This window comes from Apodemus sylvaticus, chromosome 4 (genome assembly GCF_947179515.1).
Source record: "Apodemus sylvaticus chromosome 4, mApoSyl1.1, whole genome shotgun sequence".
NCBI lineage: Eukaryota > Metazoa > Chordata > Mammalia > Rodentia > Muridae > Apodemus > Apodemus sylvaticus.
In genome coordinates, this window is record NC_067475.1 from 107,719,114 (window position 1) to 107,739,575 (window position 20,462).

Genomic DNA, 20,462 nt, shown 5'->3' on the forward strand with positions numbered 1-20,462 from the left:
ATAATCTTACTAATTCACTTCTACGGGTTATTTTTAGGATGTGATCACATGAACTAGTATTTATGTTTCTCAGCATAGCCCCCACGCTTAGGATCTCTGTTTTCTTGTCTATTCTAAAACCTCTACACTTGCAGGGTAATTCAACCTACAGAAGCAGTATCCATCATACAGCCCTGGCCCTGGTGCAGAAACTAGCAACTCCCACACAGAAACGAGGAATTCTACCGAACATTTTTCAATAAATTTTGTATCACTTGAGGCTCAATACTTTTCCTAAAAATAATAAAAAAAAGCATAAGAACACACAACTAATAAATTTAGTCATTCATTTGTCCACGCAGATAAATTTCCCTTGCTTATTCATTTATTCATTAACAGACATTTGGCAAATCCAGCCATTTCAGGAAACTACATCCTACATTCTCTAGTGTTGGCTAAAAATACATTTTCTTCATTGGGGCAGATGGCTCTGTCTTCTGTATCCTATCTTCCTCCTATTACATTACTTTCTCACTTAGGAAAGATGTGTGAAATTCTTTAGGACCAATTTTTAAATATCACCTGACTTAAAAAAAAAAAAACATGCAAGATTTAGCTAAATAGAAAACAGAATTGGAACTCTTCTCCATATTTTCAACAGGTGGAAAATGTATACTACGGATTCTAAAATTAATTATCTTTTCCATTTTAATGTTCATAAGAAATGGTAAAACTGAAGGGAAAGACTGGCTGGAACCCTCTTCTAAACCTCCATTCACTCAGCATTGCATCTAGAAGACTAGGAGTTCCCCACAAGCTGTCCAGGGCAGTTCATTAGCTCCGTGCAGCTTGGGGAAGCAGGATCGGTGAGCGGCAGAGGACACCTCCATTTTGGCAGCACTGTGAAGAACGCAAGCTCCCTGAGGAAGCTGGGGGACTCAGTCCAATTCCCTGCTTAGCTTCCTGTCTTCCTGACTTCCAGTCTCCATCATTTTAAGGCTCTTGAATTCCTCTGAAAACTCCAAGTATACTAAAAACCTTAAGCAGAAACTAACCTGTCTTCAAATGAATCGGTATATATGAACTCCTAGCAGAAAAAAAAAAAAAAACCTATTGAAAACATCCAACCTAAATGCAATGTAGCTTTAAAATGGAAAATGTATAATTCAAATATTATTAGAAGGATAATTTCAGCCCAATTTAAGGAACTATAAAATATTATTTTTACAAAGATAGTATCAGTTTTAAAATAAGTCTCTGGGTTATTATTTTCTTTCTTTTTTGTTGTATGTGTCTGTAGGGGTTCTAGATATAGTATCTAGGGCTTAAATATGCTAAGCAATCCTTGTCTAACCTCAACACTTAAAAATTTATTTTCTTTCTAATTTTGATACAAGGCTTTTGGCTAAGTTGATCAGTCTGGAGAATCTGCTCTGTAGTCCAAGCAGGCTTTGAATTTCCTGCCTCAACTCCCACAGAGGAGGGATTACAGAACTCAGCCACTAAGCTGAATTCTTTTTGTTTGTTTTAAATGTTAATTTTACCTCTGTAAAAATATTTTTAAAATAATTTTCGTTCTAAAATTGTTCTAAATCAACTACCTCTGGGCTGTGATGCCCTTTTCAAGGGGTCAGTATCTATAATACAATCCTAACAATACATGAGTAAAGTTAACAGTGTTTTTTGTTAGTTGATTTTTATGAAGCATTTGCATACATGTTAGAATAATTACAAAGTTATACTTATATATGAGAAACAAACTCAATCTTTCAACATCAGACTTTAAAAATGCTAAAAAAAAAAAATTCTTATTTTCTCCCGTTTGGATGGATCATGTCTGGAGGCTGGATGGACCAGACTCCACAGTCACCGCACTAAGATGTCATGAGGGCTTTCTGTTACAGGCTCAGAGAACCCTGCTTTCTGTGACAGGCTCGGAGAACCCTGCAGATTGGGAAGCTTATGCTATGTTAGTGTCTTCAGTGGAGATTCTCTGACCTCCTTTCTGGTCAACCTACACTTTTTGAAGTGCAAAATGATGTTGGCTTCAAATAGCCTAGGCAAACTTCAAAATATTACTGCAGAGCCACGTTTTCCTAACCTGAAAATAGCCATCAAGAGGTCTAATAAGAAACTAACAACACTCAAGTTACTCCATGAAAATGAGTGGTATTCCTGTACATGTGTGATAGTCCCCAGGCCTATTCCAAATGACAATAGCAAATGAAGAGATGTACAAAAGAACCCTTCCCCAGAAAACTGAGGACAATGTGGAGAAAATAAATAAGGAATGTTCCAAAATTAATGCATCTGGCTTGTGATAGATGAAGTATCTGAATATTCAGGGTTATAAGAAGATCACCACAGTGTAAAGGCCTCTGTGTGATGTAAAGATGCAGGGCTGAGCTTGCGTAGGTTCAGTGGTAGCCTTTTCAAGGGGCACTGCTGAAACAACCACCACTGTCGAGGACTAGGCACGATTTCTCTCTCTAGCTGAGCTCTCTCCTCTGTGGTGGTAAACTCCTCATGATGCTACTGTACAGGTCGGCGCCACTGACGTCTACATAGGATGAATTCTTATTAGGTCTAGTTTATTCATCTCAGACTCATGTCCCCAAGTTCTCTTATTAAAAGAAGTTAAAAGAAAATAACCACTTATCAGTGTTTGGTGTATGCGAGTCATGGCTTGATATAATTCAAATTTCTATTTAATCCTCAAAGAATCCTATCATGTATTATTATACCCACTACAAAGACTAAAAATCTGCTAAAAAATCTAATTAAGTAACTGCCCAAGGCAGCACAACCATTACATGGTAAATCTAGGCTCTGGAACTGATATTCATACCACAAGGCTAAACTAAAACATTTCTAACTGTTAGAAATGGCATAAAGTTTCTATAATTTACGTCTCATATAGTGTAAATGTTTATAGTCACTTTATAATATATTGACCCTTAGCACTGAAACTTTTTCTTCTCATGACAAAATTCTTAGGAGAGACCTCACTGATCTTATTTATAGCATGCTATCTTATATTTATAGTAGAGCAGAATAAAGCAAATTAAACTACCATGAACACATTCATTGACAAAGAATTACGAAGGGGAAGCTTGAATCCTACATATTTAAGAGTTTTTCACATGTGAAAGATTTTATGATGGGTTTCATTTTTATTTGTTAATATGTACTACTTCAATAATATCCCCAAATTTCAGCCTAGTTAAAACACAAATAGCAAACTGCCAACAACAATTAAAAGCAGGTATTAGAAAATAAGAAACAAAGTAAAAAAGAAAACACACCACAGGTTAAGTGAAGTGAGATAGCCTGGTCATTGAAACTATCTAATTCAAACAGAGACAACCAAAAGCAAAATTGAGAGGTCTATATACAGCCACATTTGCAACAATAATAACGGCCCAGATGACTACCACATTTATAAAATGAGGTGCACGTGTTAGTTCTAAGTTTGCTTCATTCACACTCAATTCGATGTTTACCTTCACATCCATGTATGTTTGTATAGCAAAATATTTTGAAATGTGCAGTCAATTTAAGTTTGTTCTGGTGATATTCTGGAAAGTTCAGCACTATCTTAATCTTACTGAAGTACTGCTGCAACATATGGTCTTTTTCAAATTAAGATACAAATGTTCCTGGAACATGTGTTCATGTGGTTTGATTTTTACTCTCATCTGATATTTTCTAAACACGCTCTTTTCGGGTGACAGCATACACTCGCCAGGATTTGGATACAAGGAGTGACTGCATGCAGCCTAGGCACTCAAGTGCCTCTTCTATGCCACTGAAAACCCTCCTGTAGCAGCCAGTGACGGTGCTGGTCCTGACCCCTTTGGGTGTGGCCACAATTACTAATGCTGAACTGGGTGATTACAGCCTCCAGGGAAGGGGAGCAGCCCAAAGGAGCATCAGTTTGTGCCTTGAGGTGTGAGTTGTATCAACACAAAGTGTTTGGTTTAAAATGAAGCATTTTCCTTAGTTCTTTTAAGTTTTCTTGTTTCCATAAAGGATAAGAGATGCCTTTCCCTTACTATATCTGTGTATAAACATCAAAATATCAGTGAGCGTTCTATTACAAAACAATTATCTGTGCTATTCCAATAATTCTCCATAAGTATTTCAGCTTTTTGAATTATACTCTTTCTCTGTCATACACATAACTCCATTACTTTATGTGTTGCAAGTTACAATTTTCCCCTTTATTCAGACTGAGTCCCCACATCTACACCAGAGCCTTCTTTTCGAATCACTTTGGTACCATTAGACTCTAAAGTTAGTCTTCTTACCCACTTCTGCAATACATTTCCTTTAACTTAATTAAACATATGCTGTATGCCCATTTCTTTCCTAGACATTGTGCTGAGATTATAAATCAATACATAAACATTCCTGGCCTCAGGCTTTTCGAAGTCTAGTAAGGGATGTCACAGAGCAGCAAGAACTACACACACACACACACAAAATATATATACACCTTGAATCTGTAAATGGCTACCTAGCATTGGAAGCTAAATTCTGACATTTCAGTTTTGCTTAGTCTCTCTTCAGGATGAGCCCACACTGCTAGTTTTCTGCTTTAGAGAATAAAGTTTAAAAGAATACTCTACCACCTGTGCAACTGGCATTATTCTCACTACCTGGGACACTCCAGGGTTACAAATAAACACCAGGCAAGATGAGAAGAACTTCTGTCTCCTCTCCAATAATTTGCATTCATTCCTTGACATTTCCCTCCCTTCCCTCTGCCAGTCTAACTCATGACATGACAACATTTTGGTTCTTAGAGAATGGAAGATCTATCCATCAGTAAATGGTTTTCACTAACCAGATCTGTCAATCTGATAAAGATGCTATGCTTTTAAAGAGGTGTTTATATTTCAGTCAACTGTTAATAAAAGCCAGTAGTTAGTTATTTGAGCCTGTGATTTGCATATGCATCATTCAATGTCTGTGATTAGTTGAGAGTATAACCTTTGTTTTGAGGTTACTGCAGCATGCTGTGTGTGCATGTGCTTGTATCTTTTCCCATTTTATTTACTATTTTATTCAGAGAGACTTGGGTTTCAGTTGTGACTCAATCCTTTTCTAACAGTGTGACCTTGGCAAAATTGCATAGTAACAACCATACATTTGCCATTTTCTGTATGCTAGCCACTGGCACAAGCTGTTTCATTAAATTAAATCTTCATAAAAACTCTGACAAGGAGATAATGTTATTCATATATTAGAGAGGGTGAGACTGCAGCTGAAGAACACTCTAAGTAAATCTCCCAAGGTCACAAAGCCAAGATACTACAGAATAAGAGCCTAGAATGACCTGGATGGGAGCTGTGTTAATTCTCCTTGATGACACTGAGCTATTCAAAGGATGAGGAGGGAAGGGAGCACTGGATGCCCAGAATGTTTAAAGAGGTGGGATCTGACTGGCAGCTCCCCCATCTCTGCTTTCTGGTGTCTATGAACCCTGTTCAGCTTCATAAAGCCTCACTTTCGCCATCCCAATTTTTTAAAAAAATAGTATCTTGGGTACCTTTCGGTTGTATTGACTAATTTCATCTGAAACTGTCAGGTACAAAAGGATCTCCCATTACCCATCCCACCCACCACCTGCCTCTCTTCTCTTCTCCCTCTCTCAAGTTTTCTAGAAAATAATTATGTGATTCTAAGGTAGGCAATTTATAAAATATTAAAATTAACTAAAAGATCATTTTAATTCTCTAAAACTAACCAATAATCTTTTAGGTCTATATAAGATGGATAATAAATAGGAATGTTTTGCTCTAGAGCAGCAAACTTCATAAATAAAAATGTCAGCACCTGTCACAGCCCTGTATTCATCTTTTCATTCAGTTGCTCTGACGAAGAAACAGGTCTGTTCTTTTTTCCTTTTCTACATGGGCATGTCTACTGACGGTTGCACACTTTGACTTTCTTATTACAGAAAACAATAAGACATTTATATTTTCTTAATTCAGTATCTACTGCAAATATTCTGCCTTCTCCCCTCTGTTTGGAGGTCTCTGCTGCACAGAGGAAGAGGATACATGGAATGGACAAGCCACAAGTTTCAAGCTGATCTGAGTTACACAGAAACACTCTAACTGGGCTCTGGGCCTTATTCTGAGAGCAGGTACATCCACCATAGGCTTACTATGAAAAAGAAAACTATACTCCTTCTGCAATAATTATCATTCATAATTACTTTACAAGTTTTTGTTATTTTTAAGAGTTTACATTCTTATATTCATCTGATTTCTCATCCTAAGGGACAATAAGATTTCTAGAGAAATGTAAGTGAGGTGTACTCACGGCACATTAAACTCAGAAAGCAAGCTCCTAGCCTTGGACTCCATATCAAGACTTTTTGTTTTATTTAATGACTAAATGAGTTGCATTTTTTTAACTGCAAGCTCATTATAACCATTAAGAATAAGAACAATAAATGCCACTTTTTATGTTCTTGTATAAGAAGCCAAATACACATTTTAACTCACTATAAAGACTTCAAAGCATTCTATTTAGTTATTCTATGCAGTCTGGAGGGAATATAACATAGGACAGAATAGAAATAAATACTATTTACTATGTTTTCAGTTTGTAAAGTTACTGATAAGCATATATTTTAGTACTAAATTTTAGTACTAAATTTAGGTTGGTTGTAGAAACAAGAGCCTTAGTTTCAATTACATAGTATTGATTACGATATTAAGTTCATTTTTAAGAAATCAAAGAAGGTAAAAAGATGCTCTGAATCAATGGTAAGGCTGAAATCAGAAGTCAGCTCATGAGTTAATCAGCGCCTGTGAAGCTCGGGGTGAAAAGTAAGTTAGAAATAAGCTAGGGCCTGGCTTGTGCTAGGTTTTGTGCTTCTGCACACATGGTTTGCACTGCTGCCTTCCTACAACTCAGAAACAGAGAACACTAGCACCTATACAGATTCTTTACCCAGTCCCAGGTGCATTTTCCATGAAGAACACTGTAAGCAGGCCCACGATGTAATCCCACTTATAATCCCAGCACTACAGACTTGGAGACAGAAAACTACTAAGTGTTGGGGATGGCTGGACTGTAAGAGTAAATTTCATAAGGGTCTTGGTTGTACTACAAGACCAGCTTTTAAAAAAAGAAGGAGAGGGAGAGAAATAAAACCCTAAGAGGGAAAAGGCTATTGCATAGTTCCAGGGCTGGAATTCCCACCAGGGTCAAGTGTGTGCTCCAGCATTACCTGAATGACAGAGTTACACTTCTGCTTCACGTGTAGAATGTAAGGAAACACTCAGTTAACAATTTTTTAGTTTTAAATATTAATGGCAAGCTAACTAAAATACAGGTACCTTTGAGACATAAAGGATTGCTACTTTATTTTTTAATACTTAAACCTCTAAAACAATCTTACTAAATACACAATGACAGTTGTAACATGGAAAAAACAAAATGCTTCAAAATTTGAATTCAAAATTCAAATCATTGAGTACAATACTTTAAAATCTGTTCAATGCTAATATTTAATAGGAGTAAAATAGAATAGAAATATAAAGCATACCCAGAACTACCCTCCTCCAAAAAGTATTTGCAATAAGTAGGACAAGCTTATCTAAGTACTCTCTACTAAAATCCATTTACATTAACCCATGCCTAGAGGTTATGCTTTCTATGCTTCTGAAACTGCTTCCTAGAGAAATCAGAATCTTACCTTTACATATCTTCTGGAGAAGTGTCCGTGTACTCTGAAAATCCTTGAGGTCTATGTCAACAGCCACTCTCTTCCTCCCAAGGCCTTAGAAGTTGGAGAAATCCCAACACCTGCTGCTACCACTGAGTGTGGAGGCTAGGAAAGTTTTAGGGTTTGGATAGCAGGACCACTGAGCCACAGCCAAAGCTCGGGATGCCTTAGCAACTGAAAGCAAGTGTAGAGGGCTCTATGGTACCCAGCACAGAGCTCAATTGTAGCAGCAGGGGGAGGAATATTCCCCACCCTCACAAGGGTTTAGACACGCAGCCAACCAGGGACCATGGTTCTGCCCAAGGGCAGTGCCAAGGAGGTAGAGACATGACCAGCCAGCACAAGACCCTGGGAGACAGCAGCAACCAGCACAGAGCTCAGGTAGCGACGGAGAAGAATCACCAAGGTTCCCACCAGAACACAAGAAGCAATGGAGAAGTGCAACAAAATACATGGGGGCAGCCATTCACACATCCCACAGAAAGCCAAAACATGGATGAATGAAGGGGGTGGAGATCTAGTTCTAGAACGAAAAGTGAGGGACACATGTTATAGCATGCCTGCTGGACTAACGTTAAAATTTCAAAAGTCGCATGAGATTACTATACCCTGTCATTGCAATCTTAATATTAAATTATTTATAAAGGTAAAAAAAAAATCAATCCCAGGAAGCTGGTCCACAGGCAAGAGGTAGAAAGCCAAAGCTGTGAAATTGGAAGAGAAAATAGGAAGACACAGAGATTAAACTCAATTAGTTTTGTTTTGGTTTTTTTTTTTAAATCTTCTTGAGAAAAATAATTACTTTCTAATTGTGCAACACATATATCATCACGTACATCACTTCCAATGAGAGCCAGATAAGGGTGAATGGGGAGTTTGATGAAGAAAAGAATTTGATAGGAAGGAGGCAGGTGTTCCAGGCGTGTACACGCTGGAGAGGAGCAAGAGATGAACTAGGAAAAGGGAGCTGGAGGGAGGGGCAATGGGGGTCAGGTCAGTGGGTGGAGCTCTAATACCCTGCTGGCTGCCTGTGCCTGGTGACACAGCACTTCCCATGGAGGTGCAGAGAGCTTGACACCTAGGCTCCTAACTCCCACAGGCCCCGCCTTGAGGAGGAGCTTACACTGAGCTGATGACTGCACCAGGAGAGTGCAGTCATCATGCAGGAGGCAAGTCTCAGGGTGATGCTGTTTGGTACGCTGGATGAAACTTAGAAACTAAGTATAAGCATTGAGAAGCTGGTAATTACAGCGAATATACAGCAAATGAAAATGGTTGAGATAATTAAGGCACTCTGACTTGCAGAGTATTTTAGACTTGTTTTGGACATTTGGACATAGGTGTGAAAAGACCTTATTACATACAGGATAGCAGATATGCATGAGTAACTCTTCACTTCGGTATCAACTTCAAATTCAGAGCAAGTAAAATCTAATAATAATACATTTAGTTGGTATATAAAAACTCCAGTAATTTAGTGACTACTCAAAATTATCTTTTTAAAACAAATATTAAGTCCCTTCCTCATTTCTAGTATACATAGTTAACAATAAATGAAATGAACCTCTTTATTTGAGGGAGGGTAAGTCTACCTACATCTAATAAGTTAACAAAGAACAGCTGTTGTTATAAAACTAAATAAAACTAATAATATAATATAGTCAATTCTCATTAAGCAACTAATATTTTAATCTGGAAGAAATCAAGATTTGTATATAGGGAAAGGATAAATAATCTCAATTATCATTTTTAGAAATTTGTTGGGTTTTTTGTTTGTTTGGGGTTTTTTTGTTTGTTTTTTTAATTTTTTTATTTTTTTTGTTTTTTCGAAACAGGGTTTCTCTGTGTAGTCCTGGCTGTCCTGGAACTCACTCTGTAGACCAGGCTGGCCTCGAACTCAGAAATCTGCCTGCCCCTGCCTCCCAAGTGCTGGGATTAAAGGCGTGTCCCACCACTGCCCTAGAAAATTGTTATCTTGTGTGTGTGTGTGTGTGTGTGTGTGTGTGTGTGTGTGTGTGTGTGTGCGTGCGTGCACGCACGTGGCATGTCATATACAAGGAGGGCAGAGTACTTATATGTGAAATCTGTCCTTCCACCTGTTGTAAGTTCTGGGGATGAGTGTGGATCTCCAAGATTGTAGAGCAAGCATCTTTTATACACAAAGATGCCATAGGAAGCCTCTGTTTTCTTGTAACAACCCTGCTTCAGAACACCTAAATTCTGATTTGAATGTGGTCTTAACCTTTCCAGATGTCATATCACTGAAGAAGGCTTAAGAAACAGTGGCTGAACTCTGACATCAAAAGGAGGGAGGGCGATCTCTTCCATAATGTGGTCACTTGAGGTTAAATTCAACACATCAATTTTACTTTGCATTACTGAACTTATATTTTTCAATCCCATCTAAATAAAGCAATAACAAGAACTTGTTGAAGCAAATGATCTAAAATGGGAAAATTAATGTATTTATTTATAAACCTTTTTTAGACCACATGTATGCCATTCAGTAGAAACAAAAAGTAGTTGTTTTGTATAAATAAAATGTGCTAGTAAATAAGTTAAAACATGAGAAGATGTTTGAATAAATGTTAAGCATTAAATACTCCTAACAAATGCATCAAAACCTATAACCCAGCACCACCTACATAATACCACGAGGAGACAGAGAAGCTAATCATGGGGTGGGGATGCCAACTCTTAAAAGCTAAAGGGTCAACCTTGCTAAAAGTGAAATGAAATTTAAGCATGTTTCTTTCTATGTCACTTGACAGAACCTTTACTATTTAAGTTCTCATATGTAATTATTACAGTTTTTAGAGAATATATCTTAAAGTCTAGAGTGTATAGCCTTATAAAAGCTTAAAATTAGTATTTCTTCCAATTAATGATATGAACACACAGATAATGGGTACCTTATTAGCATCTGGGATGAATTATGGTAAACATACCTTTATATCAAAAATTAACTCTATTTTGAAGATAGAAAATACTAGCTCATTCAGAGTGTTAATGCATAAATACAACAGCCTGTACAACTAATTCATATAAGCATATATTATACAAATTTGCTTACATAATTATGGCTGAAAATAACATTTCTGGCAAAAATCATGCATATCAAATAATTTCATTTAAAATCTCTACTCAACTAGTATGAATAAAGCAAGAGTGCAATTAGAAATGAAAAAACTTACTTTCATCTAAGAAAGTATAACTATGACTCAAGTAAAGGACAGGTGAGGTAGAGTCTAAAACATTCTATGGAGATCAATATCCCACTTGCTGACCTGTCAATCAGTTTGAGAATCAGCCTTACCTGTGAGTAAATGCCCGCAGTACTTATGAAGCATAAGCAGGCTACAGATCAGGGCACTAAAGTGTGGCATGTGCTCCCAAAGCACACAGCCTCGGCAGCTCTCTTCCCATGGAATCCTGCAAAGCTAGCTGGCCTCACATCAGCTTGGCTAATTGGCTTTCAGTTTGCCTCATCCACTCACCAGCATCTACCCGCCAACTCCACACTTCATCTTCAATGGATAACATACAGTTTCTGCTTGCCCAGGGGCCATGAGAAGGATCCGCGATGGATCCCTTAAACAACACCTCTCGTGTAACTGCCGCAGAACTGAGAGTTAGGGGTCTGCGGATCACCCATGCTTCCACTCCCCAGGATCTGCAGCAGCGGGTGGCAGAGGTAGCCAGAGTACTTACTATCAGACCCACACCCAGCAGGATGCTAGCCAAAACATTCTTGTTGATTCCACACCCACACAGACTACCCATGTGTTTGCATTTATCCCACACCAAGTGTCAAGACAGGTGTCTTCCTGTGATCATACCTAAATCTGCTCTCCAAGCAAGTGATATAAACACTGTTACTATGAGATACTCAAGTTTCCAATTCTATACAGAAAACTGCTCTCAAAGGTTTATCTTACAGCAACTTCACTAGCCCTCCCTTAATTTCTTTATTTCCTCATTCCTAGTAAGCAAATTAACTGCTCTAAAACCTGTCACTGAAAGAAACTTACCACATAAAATAACTGCTACCCTGAGATTTTGCTCAATTTTAAAATCTACTCTCATCTGCCTTCCTGGCATAGAAACAGTTCTCAAAAGTTGCTGTTTTCATCATCTGAACAACACTCCGACTACTCGGGGAGACATCAGTTCTTGTAACTTTTACAGAATGAGCAATGCTTCTCTGATCCCATATTTTATTTTCATTTTGACGTTATTGATCATTTCTTTTCACCAGATTGAACAATGGCATGTAGGAGCATTAGCAGGTATTTAGATGATATGCTAGAAATCCAATTCTGGAGACAGAAAAGAACTAAATTTATTTCTTAGGAATTTAAAAACTTCAAAAAGAAATGAAAAAGACTAACATAGTTCTATGACAGACTTATTAAGAGAATTATGAACAGTAATGCATGAATTCTCTGCATAGTAGAAAATTGGCCTTCTTGGTGAAACTGCAAACTTGTGAACCAAGGCTCTTGGCATGTTTCTCAGGTGTTCTACATCAACGCAGCAAGGTGAATGCTAGATGTAAGACGTATCCCCTAATGTCATAATCCTGGAAAAGCAGGAAAAATGTAGAAGTTGGGATGCGTCTGCAATACTGTTCTTCCATCCTCTGTCGACTCTTGAAAATGGAGTACCAGAGCTCTTCAGAGTGGGAGCAATAAACACCACGGCTGGCCAGAACTGTGGCGGGAAGAGGACCTGGAAGGCCCAGTCCCTTTCGAAACCATGCAAATATGAGTAAGTCTACACAGATGAACATACTTCTCTCACATGTTTTATGGCTGTCAGATGCTAGAATGTCAAGAACGTATCTAATTGTCACATTTTTCAAAATGGACCGTGTCTTCAGAGGCCCCACAGGACTAAAAGCACTGTCACTGGCAGTGCCTGCTCTGCAGGAGAACTGCCATTGCTGCAGTCACACATACACACATTCCCTGCTCCAACGCTCCGGCCATTGATTTCATTAAATGCAAGGCTGAGACAATAATTCTGAGTTCAGACAGAGCTTAAGAAATTCAAAGGCCATCCCATGAGATATGAGCTGAAGCCAACTTTGACCAAGGGCTTCCCTGAATATTCAGCAGCTGAAATGACCGTCCTTGAGCTCCTGAGGACACAAGACTATCAGATCAGACAGCTCAAATCATGCGGCCAGGACCCCAATGTTAAGGCAAAAATAACACAGAAACCAACCTGTGTCGTTCACTGGCTGTAAGCCTAACTCAGGCTATTTTGGGCTAGCTATTGCTTGTTTAGGTAAAACTGAGGAGAATCTATGAAAAATTTAGGAGTATATTCTTTTGATGAACTTTCCCTTGGTTATAACTTAGCCATAAGGTTTAAGAAGTAAAGCCACTGGGCAGCATTACCAACAACTTATTTTTGTGCCTATGTGGACTCTCTTCAAATGACATACCACATAAGAGTTTATTTATTCTTAATTAATTCTAAAATCAAAATAAAAGGAGGCGGACAGTTTTCAGCAGTGAACCTGGATAATGGTATTGATACCACTTGATATGAGCTTGACTTATTCACCAGCTAATAGCAGATTTAAATTTGTTCCAGCCTCTACTGGAACACTGGATTTAACAAAAAAATATGTTAAAGAGTATATTCTTCCATACTGTCAGCAAGAGAAATAAAGTAACTGCAGAGGTTTTTTGCAGAAGATGGATTAAAGGATTTATTTGTAAGACACATGTCATGATGAGATCCAGGTTGATATTCAACTTTTGAGATTCATATCCAACCTCCTGAACAAATGATTTTATTATCTTGGCATTAGTAAGTGATAACTAGGAGAAGCCATCAGTTATTTATTCTGTCATACAAAGATATATAAATTATGGTTTTTCGGCATATCTGGAACTTGTTCAATCTGTCATACAGTTATTTCTAGCTGATACTAGGGGCAGTGGAAGTGTTAAGATTCAAACCCAAGTAGCTATTACTGGGCCCATTCCTTCTACTTAATTACTCAAACGGGCTTCATCTGAAAACAAATGTATTAATAACAATTATAACAAGTAAAAGACATACAAGTCAGAACAGATGAGGTTTTAATGCACTTCCATAGTGAAATTTTTATATTCCCCCAATATTTAATAGGGAAAGAGTTGTGTGGTAACCCTACAGTGAGAGTATCCAACCATGCCACACAGACCCCTGAGTCATTTGTCCCCACAATTTTATGCTTTAAATAAAACTGGCTAAATAAAATCCTCAGGTGACTCAGGATGACATACTGTGTCCACACCAGGAAAAGGGAAGACTTTCGGTGTCTGAGATAGCAATTGCCAGTACAGTTCAGAAAATAAACATTTCCCTTTCTATTATGCATGGGGCAGGGGAGACAATATACTTCTTTCAGTGTTTGCATTACCTGGTTATTTTGTTAGAGGTTAGAATTTACCTAAGCAAATTTTGGGCACATGAACAACACAAGTATTGTAATTTGTTATTAAAAAAAAAAAGCCAGCAGATCAGCATGGCTCACTGCATTCTGAAGTTCCCTGAGTATAATGATACAAAATTATATATTCCATGCAGCTATATAGAATAAAGTGAAATCTAAGGTCTCTAAATTAAGTTCTAAATTAAGTGAATTTTCTATCTGATTTGAACATCATTTTTACTTTTAACTGAAAAAGGTATGTTTTCCCAAATAGAGAAAATTGTGTCCTGGTATCTAATTTAAAAATATTTGACATAATTTATAAGAATTACTAAGAGATGAGCAAGTTCAAATCATATGTCTACTAAATATTGACATACATGTAACACAACAAATGATCTTACCAAGTGGTATAAGGAAGTTTGTCCTTGCTAATACCCATCTTCCTTGTAAGCTAGAAATATGTCATTTAAGCTAGTTGGGCCATACTCGGCTAAGGAGTATACTAATAAAAAAATAACATGTCATATGAGCTCTATATTACTGCATCCAGGTCAATCGATTATCACTGTTGCCTGTTTTTTGAGGCAGGCATCGTATTATTCACACTTGACAAGTGAGAAGTCTCAACAAAATCAGTTTCTAGAATATCCCTATTCCTTTCACAAATAGAAAATTAACAGAACTTTAATAAAATGCACACACACACACACACACACACACAGGTGTTAGCTTTCTGGTTTCCAGTTACAGAGTACCTTTTTATAAAATATACAGGTAATGACTACTAGTACTTTTAAAAGTTCACAGAAATAATTATTGGAATATTTGGATACCTATACCTCTTGAGTTGTGGTTAAATGGTCTCTACAAGCCGAAGCTTTTTCACAGAGCACACACAACAGTACACCCAGGGTCGTCGATTTATAAGCAGTATCTATCTGAGTGGATCTTCAGCTTGTGCAAGGCTTGCTTTCCCCCCGAACAGCCAACCCAGCAGCCTGAGCTAAGTGGCTCAGCTCTGCGGAGAACCTCCACCACCAGCCTTTTATTGGAAGCATCTTTAAACTCAAGCCTAACATTTTCCTGCTTTTAATCCAGTCACTGCTTTTGAAAACTTTCTATTTGAGCCTTTGGTGTTGTGGCATTGCCTGTTTTTGCCCAGTGTGGCTCCCAAGGGGTTTACATCTGCATATTAGACAACACCCTGCTACTCTTCTTGCCCCCACCCCACCACTTCTCAGTCTAGAAGTGACTAATCTTCCTGTTGTCCTGACAGTTCTTCTCCTGGTATTTTTCTGTGTTGTATAACATTACTTTTGCCAGCTCATTTTGGAACTCCTGTCTCTTTGGAGTTCTGCCTTCCATTTCCAACAGTTTGAAACTGTCATTGCTTAAGACTTAGTGAACGCCGTCATTAACTTGTGTGCTATTCATATGAAAGTATTTCCTCCAGGCAAGACTGCAGCTACTATTTGTAGGACATAAATGTTTATTTGTAGATTTTTAAAGTTAAATTCAGCTAATTCTTGGTGCTACCAGAGACCACACCTAGCTTTCTGTGTTTTCCCTCTTCTAAAATGACTACAAAAGGCAAGCCAGCAAAGGATACAAATACCATCTGATTTGAAATATCTCTTTCCAAAATTTCTCTGTAATATCATAAGCATGTCTACATATGATCAAAAAATCAATGTGATGTTTCTGTATTGTCTACATTCATTCCTATTGCAAAATAAACTTTATGCCAAGAAATTACCTTCTATTTTAACTGTAAGTAATTATAACAGCTAGATTATAGTACCTAAACATAAGTAAAGAAACTATGTCTGGACCATAGAAGACATCAAGAATGTTATAACTATTTAATACATGCTAAAATTGACAGAACAATTACATCCCCAGGGCTGCTGAGACAGCCAGGCTCATAGAAGTGCTTGCCTAACAAGCATACTGCCAGAATTTGCCAGTGTCTAATCTACTCAACAGTGGAGAAGAGAAATGACTCTACAAACTAGCTCTCTAATCAGCACAAGCACACCTTGGTATAAGCAACCACACACGCATCACGTAAGACAGTGTTAATAAATGAAGTAAGTTCTTAGACAACTACATTTCTAACAAAACAGAATCATAAATGCTAATCCCAGATTTCCATAGTGCACTACATGTTTACTATCCAACAATTATCTTAAGAACTCCGAACTTCTCTTTATATGTACAAAATACACACTATAAGAGATACCAAATACACTAACATTTCTTCATTATTTCCTAAAGCTAGGAGCCAGCTGGAGCTCAGATATCACGACATGGTGGCCTCACATGCTTTTCCCATTTGCATTAGTCTAAGGGGAACTTTCAGTACTCTTGACGCTAATTTTACTTCTTCAAAATTATTAGCTTAAATGAAACTTCCTTTACTGTGACATGTTAGGCCCAAAATAGTCATTTCTGCTTCTCTGGGTCAGTGGGTGTTACTTGTCCCCCAACCCACTGACTGTCATGATATTAGATAATAAAGCCAGGGAATTGGAAGTCAGCTAAAAATACTGTAAGTTTAAATATACATGACACCAAATCTTAGAATAAGGAAAACCAGATTTACATATGATTTTTTTTGCATTTGTTTTATGTTTTTCATTTGCATCATGAACACAAAGCAAACCCAAATGGAGTCAAATCCTAAGTAACACATCTGTACTAAACAGAAATGAAACGTCAAAGGACTCCTGATACCATGGAAATGTAATGTAACCAAAATATATTATCATCAAAAAGATCAGGAGAAGAAATTCAAAGATTTTTCCCAAAAGTCTTAAAATGTATTAGAATAATATGCAGGAGCGCAGACTCCAGCTGACTGGCATAAGCTTCAAGCCTGAGCCTCCAGCCCTGAGTTCTGGAGGGCCTGGGAGGCCAGGCCCGAGCACTCCTGCTGCCTCATTTCAAGTGGTCCAGGCCTGTGGTTAGTGGGATAGCCCATCACCCACAAAGAAACGTCACAACCTAGAGTAATTTGAAGATATGTGTAAATTTGTTTAGATTTTATATTAGAAGATTATATTTGATTTAAAAGTTGATAAAATTCATGCATATCCCCAATGTAATAGAAATTACATTGCATAGTGCCCTATCATAAAACTAAAGAAAAGCACTCTTTTAGAAATTTTCCAGTAATAATGTAGGAGGAACTGCATAATCAAAAGTTATCCCTTTGTAATCCTTTAAAAATATCATTGCTCTAGAACATGATCAACAATGAAGTCAAAGCACTTGGTCTCCAACCAACCCTTGGTCTTGACCCAAGAGTCAAGAAGAAATGACAGACTTCAGTATCCTTCCTGGGGATAACTGAAGTTATACCCTTTGCTATGATGAAACCACAAGTATACAGGACCTGGTAAGGATTGTCTCTCAAAAGCAAAGGACATTAAAAGTAAAATCAACTTTGGATTCGATTTCTAGTATGCAAAAAGTAAAGAAAATATAAACACTATATGGAAGCAGTTAATTGAATTTATAATTTTAGACATTTTACAGGACAGAGGCTTGAATATTTTAGCAAAGGGCATAAGGAGAAAGCAGGAAGCAAGAATTGTTATACTAGATACAGCAACCGAATAGAATATAAAACATTTGTTAGAGGCTGATCTGTGTAAATCACAGACGCACACGCACACGCACACGCACACACACACACTTTAACTGAATATGAGACTAAAGAAAACAAACTAGCAATTAGCAAGGTGAAGTGAGATTGGCATGTTCCCCTTTTGGCGTGTGGCAAATCCTTGCTGACTTGTTACTAAATCGGGTTTTCAGAAGCCCACAGCTGATCTAACAGAATTCACTGTTCAACTGGAAGCCGAGAACAAATGTGACTCATTATACTGATGCACTTATTCCATTTATATGAGAAGGTGCTTATGAGCGTCATGACTCGTCTGTTACATGTTTTAAACTCTCAATTATATTACCCCCAAAATTTTAATGGGGATCAATTTAATTGTTGATTAAGACTCCTAATGCTTATAAATGCTTATAAATAAGGTAACAGGTCATGTTTTCAGTATTCTGCATTAGGGAGAAAAACTCACAAATGTGATCAAAGAGAAAAACCAATCTATAATATTGCTCTCTAGTTTGTAAAATAAAAATATTTCAGCCCATCTCATTAGTCAAAGCAATGCATTTTTCAGTCCAACAGTACAGACTGAGAACAGAAGATACATATTTGATTTTTTGTCATTGTGCTACTCCAATTTACTTAAATATGTTAAATTAAAATATGTTTGGCAGTTTATATTCATAACTATTTCCACAGCTTGCACATTGCCTTCTAAATCATTATTTCTTCATTCTTAACATAATATATGACCTAACTGTTGTGATGGGTTTAACTAGTTATTTTAATCTTAGGCAAGGAGGATAGTTTGGGTATGAGGCGAGAGTTAAAATATTTTGATAGTGTTGCACACTCCACCCAACTTTACATCCAACACAAGTCAAGGGGTGTCTTATTTGCAGCCTATCCTATGCTAGTCACTGGGGTAGGAAATTTTACAGGTGACTAAGGCATATCCTTTGCTTTTATAACTTTCCAGACAGGACTGAGTTAAAAACCTCACAGTGATAGCTAGTGGGAAAATAGAAAGTTTTGCTCTGTCTCCCTTTTGCTGAATTTTATACAGTAAAATAACACAATAAAAAATATCACTCCATTTTTAAAATACTGATATTGTGTTCAGGGCTGACCATTTGGTATTACATAATCAATTGGTAGCCTCTCCTCTGGGGTAGATTATTTCTTCTGCTCTCAGCAGACCTGAATATATATACATACAAGTACCATTATACAGACTACATAGATCATATTTATGTATTTAGGAGCACACTTACAGCCGGGCGGTGGTGGCGCATGCCTGTAATCCCAGCACTCTGGGAGGCAGAGGCAGGCAGATTTCTGAGTTTCAGGCCAGCTTGTACTACAGAGTGAGTTCCAGGACAGCCAGGGCTACACAAAGAAACCCTGTCTCAAAAAAACCAAATCCCCCCAAAAAATAGTAATAATAATAAAGGAGCACACATACACAAAGACACATTAACGACAATAAAAGAAAAAGAGTTTACAAAGGGAGGGGGACACATAGGCAGGTCTGCAGAAAGGAAGAGGAAGTGACAGCTGCATGACTATATCACAAAACTAATATTAAGATGTTTAAAATCGTTCTGGAGTGTAGCAGTACTATCTGAATACTATTCACTATTCAAAAATGTGAATGAAAAAACTGAAGATTAGGGACTAAGAGGGTCTCTTAGAAAGATACTGATAGGTCCAGATCTTTATAACGGAAAGCACAAAAATTCTCAAGAATTTAAAAGTAGGTTTGACTGAATTTTCTGTTACAGTTAATATGCTACCTTGCCAAAACACGCAACTGCAGTTACAATACAAAATATGTCACAGTCTGATGAAGAGTGTCATTCCAGGATCCACCACTGCCTCTTGGCCTTTATTTCCCAACTTTCAAGATTAGAAAAGAGTAAGACTGGCTCCATAATTAACAACAACCAAGAGTGACGTAGGATGAAAGCCTCGTCCAGTCTCCTCTCCTTTGAGCACCAAAAGAACAAGGGATCATTGTTCTGAGGTAGACAACTGCTGCACAGCAAGGAGAGACGGCTCATGACACTGTATGTTCACAGTTCAGTAACATTTATCTCCTCTGATAATACACACAGTAAGAAAGCAGGAAGCATGAACAACCAAGGAACAGCAAGACTTATTCGTAGGGAGATAAAAACTGTGAGGGTCCTTGACAAGAGGCAGGAAGTGTCCAGCATATCACAATGTTCTGGTGAGGACTGCGGCATCCCCAGATACATAAATAATTATTCCACTCTAACCCTTAATAAGCCTCAAGTGCTGTTTTTTTAATCCATCTTGATGATCCTTTTTCAAAGTGGATAAATGTAGATGCTCCAGAATCGGATGCCTAAGTGCAGAAGAGCTGTCCCCAGTATTCATCTGGAGAGTTTTTCTCTCTAGAAACTTTTGTGACATATACAGTATGGCTTCTATTGTCAAACCTCTCTAAAGGGCAGTGAGCAAGTTAAGAACAGGAATAAGGAAGCACCTAGTAGAGTCTGAATACATTCTGTCTTTGGGTTCTTTCTTCAATTTTAATTTAAAAAGAAAAACTAAAACTATAAAATGTCTGGACTCAGAAGATAAAACTTTTTATGTTATTACAATATGGAGAATTTTATGCATAGCATAGATATGTGAATCTCTGTAAA

The 20,462-nt window shown here is 37.5% G+C and overlaps 1 protein-coding gene across 25 annotated transcripts in view; it reads right to left on the reverse strand.

Moving 5' to 3' along the window:
* The window catches only part of Mbnl1 (muscleblind like splicing regulator 1), a 168,983-nt gene that overhangs the window by 79,923 nt on the left and 68,598 nt on the right, over window positions 1–20,462 (reverse strand). Inside the window, exon 1 of one of the 25 annotated variants that reach the window (XM_052180448.1) lies at window positions 7,697–7,893. The exons of the other annotated variants lie outside the window; for them this stretch is intronic. The gene's annotated coding sequence lies outside the window, so the exon portion shown is untranslated. Of the gene's footprint in view, window positions 1–7,696; window positions 7,894–20,462 lie in introns of those variants that run through there. 25 annotated transcript variants of the gene reach the window in all.